The sequence below is a fragment of the Gossypium hirsutum genome, chromosome A07 (genome assembly GCF_007990345.1).
Source record: "Gossypium hirsutum isolate 1008001.06 chromosome A07, Gossypium_hirsutum_v2.1, whole genome shotgun sequence".
Taxonomy (NCBI): Eukaryota; Viridiplantae; Streptophyta; class Magnoliopsida; order Malvales; family Malvaceae; genus Gossypium; species Gossypium hirsutum.
Window position 1 is genome coordinate 72,213,512 of NC_053430.1, and position 4,487 is coordinate 72,217,998.

Genomic DNA, 4,487 nt, shown 5'->3' on the forward strand with positions numbered 1-4,487 from the left:
AGCAACAATCTAGTGCAGTTAAACATAGCTCTTTTGGAATTAACCACATGATAAACCATTTCATAGGAAATTACATAATTTAAACCTTACCACTGTTTCATGAACACAAGGATATTTCCATTTGGAAACTTGCCATTTCAATTCATAACTTATAAGTAAGCATAATACAATCCAACCAATAGCTTGGCACATGCCTAAGCATCAAACAACAACACATGTTAGCATACTTTCACATATTTCATATAAATTCAACATAGATAACCATTTATTCTCAACATGTAACACTTGAGTTTATTACTCATCTCAACTTACATAATTTTCATGTATCATCATATCAAAGATGTTTATATATGTACATGTCATTACGTATCATTCTCTTACCATTTTTTTATTTGAATAATGCTTGTTGAATCATTTAGAATACCTTTGGATACCCGAAATAGCTCACACATAGCATGTTAACTCATATAATTGTAATTCGTCAATTCCTGTACATGTATGCTGACACAAGCTGTGAATAAGTATGCTCACATGAGCTATGAAAAATGAGCTTGCTCACATGAGATGTGGGTCAGAACGTAGCTACACAATGCTGCTCACACGAGCTGTCCAGTATCCGCAACACATGCCAGACCTCAGCCATCAGTAGGACGTTCAAGACCAGCACCCGAATCATGTAAACCCCAATGACATGTCATTTTTATCCTACGAATTCCTAAGGTTCAAACAAGGCTTGGTAATCATCATATGTCATTGGATTTACATCGTTTCATAATACGGTAAATTGCACACTAGCATATATATATATTAATTTAATCAGAATTTAATCACATATTAACATTCAATTTAATCACAATTATATAGAATATAGTTTATACAAGCTTACATGGCTAAATTGAAAAAATACCAAAGTTTAAGGGCATTTTGGTAATCTTTTATTTTCCTCAATTTTCCACCCGATCTTGATCTAAATTAATAGTTTCATTCAATTTTTCAAATTAGACAGTAAAACAATGTATTTCATGCAATTTGGTCATTTTGACATTTTTTGTAACACTCCTAACCGATATCCGCCATTGAAATAGGGTTTCAGAGCATTACCAGAACTTTCAGAACATTTTACAAATAATTTATGTAAATCACTTTTCATTAACTGAGATCATTTCAAACGTCCCTTAATTGGACTCTCGAGGCCCAAGACGAGCATTAGAATTGATTCGAGACTTAATCGGGAACTCTAAGAATTTTTCATGACATTTCAAAAAAAAATTCAAGTTACAGGGCTCACACGCCCATGTGGTCCAAGGGACACACCCGTGTGACACTGGGACACGCTTGTGTGGGAGGCCATGTTCGACCTTGTATACCTGTCTAACTTGTGCACATGGCCATTCCACACGCCCGTGTGCCAGGCCGTGTGATTAATTAATTTAATTCGAAATTAGGTGCAGGTTTCACACGACCAAGAGACACGCCCATATTCTAAGCCGTGTAGCCCACATAGTTGATACACACGCCCGTGTCTCTGCCCATGTGCTCAATTCTGAGCATTCTATTTTCTCGAAACTAAGGTATAGGGGACACGAGGCCTAACTACACGTCAATGTACTCAATCGTGTGTCACACATTGTCTAGATACACACCCGTAAGGACAAAATAAAGCCATTACTAGCTTCATTTCTCACCCAAAATCACATCCATGACTTGCACTTGAAACACATATCCAATACCAACCATTTCAAGCATTCAAATTAAACAAATTCTATCATTCAACATGGCATACCATTATATGCAATGTTCATAATCTTCCCTTAGTTTAGTGATAAACCGTAATTTATACATATTTTTACCCCATGCTTAACACATTTATTGATGGTTTCTCCTTAGAATTGATGAATTCGATGCTCCTAATCCTTTAATTTCATGTTTTATACTTAGGTGAGCATAGGAGAGTAAAAAGAGTGAGAAACGGGCCTAAAACGAAGAAAATGGACCCAAGTGGGAAATCAACACGTCCTGGACTTTCTCACACAGGCGTGTCACACGGCCGTGTCCATTTTGCAGGATTGAAGCACGACTTACACAGGTATACTACACGCCCGTGCCTATTCAACAGTCTTGACCACGGGCTGGAGTAATCGCACACGAGCGTGTCAGACGAACGTGTCCCTGCCAAGTCCAAGTATAACCCTATTCGAAAAAGGCCAATTTTGGGGGCTCTTAAGAATTCTAAAGCCTATTTAAACATTTGAGTAGGCACTTAAGAGGGGGACGCAGAGTAGGAAGCAAGGAATTACTCAAGGAAAGCCGATTGATCCATCTTAGAAGCCGGATTCATCATTAAGACTGAAGATCTCCCTTCAAGTTCCTTCAGGAGTTTTGGGCTTTCCTATGTTTTGTTATCTTTATGCTTTTGAGATGTTTTCCTTCATAAGTATGAATTAAAAACCCTAAATACGTAAGGGGATTGAAACCTAAGACGGATCTTGTTTTTATTATCTGAATTGTATGATAAATATTTGATTTGTTCTTAATTATGTGTTCTTAATTCTTGTTTTAATATTCCAGGATATTGATTCAAGTTAACACTCTTATTTAGAGGAGGAATAGACCCTGTCTAAGAGTAAATTTGTCGTAATTAAGTGGAGTTGATTGCGCACTAGAGATAGGGTGACAAGATTTTACCGGATTAGGGTGAAACCTAATAAGGGAATCTATAGATCGAGTTAATGCAATTCTAGGGTGTTAATTAGAAAGAGATTTCAATTATTCAACCTAGGGTTAGACGTTATTAGTCTCGGGAGAGATAATAATATAACTTAGGGATTTCTACGGATCAAGACAAATGAATAAATCTTCTGATTCAAAGTCAAATAACAAGTGAAGTCTAGGTGGATTTTTCCTTAGGTATTGTCTTAATCAATCAAATTTTCCAAAAAGTATTTTCCCAAATTTTTTTTCTGTGTAGTCTTAGTTTAGTAATTAGTTTAGATAACCAAACCTCTTGATTTTTAGGCTAGATAATAAAAAGGAAGTAAATACTAGTACTCGTGGTTCCTTTGGGTTCAAAAATCTGGTTTTGCTAAACTATACTACTGTTCGATAGGTACACCTGCCTTAATCGTGATAAAAAGTTAGTCTCAAGAACGATTCATTTATAAATTTTTATAACCTATCACGAATATCACGTATCAAGTTTTTGGTGCCGTTGCCGGGGAACTAGGATATTAGGAACACTTGATTTCTATTACTTTAGCCATTTTACTTTTATTGCAATTTAAATTTTTATTTTCTTTTCTAATTCTTCATTTATTTTCTTCTGACAGGTTTTGCTAGTTTATGATCAGAACAAACCCGTCAGGACCATTACTGTTTGATAGTGACATCGATCACACAGTTCGCAAAAAATGAAGAGAAATAAGGCGAAGCTTACGATACACAGAGGAAGAGCAAGAGGACGATACTTCAACCACAACCGAGGAGATGGCTGAAAACCAAGAAAATCTGCTACCTCCTGCGATTGCTGTTAATCAGAATCCTGCTCTGCGCACTATGTATGATTATGCTAAACCTTCTTTAACAGGAACTGAATCGAGCATAGTTAGAACTACTAGAGCTACAAATACTTTTGAATTGAAACCTAACACAGTTCAAATGATACAGCAATTTGTTCAGTTTGATGGTTTGCAGGACGAAGATCCCAACGCTCACTTGGCAAACTTTTTGGAACTATGTGATACATTTAAAATTAATGGCATTTCTGATGACGCCATTCTCCTTCAGTTATTCCCTTTTTCATTGAAAAACAAAGCTAAACAGTGGTGGAATAAGTTACCACGGGCGTCAATCACTACTTGGGTACAAATGACCGAAAAGTTTTTATTAAAATATTTTTCACCGGCTAAAACAGCTAAATTACATAATGATATCTCTTCTTTTGTGCAGATGGATTTAGAAACACTCTACGATGCATGGGAAAGATACAAGGACCTCTTGAGAAGATGCCCTCACCATGGGTTACCACTCTTGCTACAGGTTCAAACCTTTCATAATGGCCTGAATCCTTCAACTCGACAAATGGTTGACACAGTTGCTGGTGGAACCATCAATAATAAGACACCTGAAGATACCTATGAATTTATAGAGGAGATGTCACTGAATAACTATTAGTGGCAAGTCATGAGGACAAAGCCAACGAAAATAGCTGGCATTTATAACGTCAATTCGGTCACCATGTTCTCTAATTAGGCAGAACTCTTGAATAAGAAAATTGATGGTTTTCTTAGTTCTTCACAGGTTCACCCAGTAATGCAGTGTGAAGCAAGTGGAGGTGGATCAAGCAATTCAGAATACCCACCCTATGGCCACAACATGGAGAACGAGCAGTTGAATTATATGGGTAATAATCCTCAATCTCAAAATAATCCTTATAGTAATACTTACAATGCAGGTTAGAGGAACCACCCAAATTTCTCATGGGGAGGCCA

The 4,487-nt window shown here is 36.7% G+C and overlaps 1 non-coding gene across 1 annotated transcript; it reads right to left on the reverse strand.

The window, feature by feature from the left end:
- Positions 1-3,913: 3,913 nt before the first annotated feature.
- On the reverse strand, positions 3,914-4,019 carry LOC121204135 (small nucleolar RNA R71). Its single transcript, XR_005899063.1, has one exon. It is a non-coding gene; the product is annotated as a small nucleolar RNA R71 (small nucleolar RNA).
- Positions 4,020-4,487: the final 468 nt, after the last annotated feature.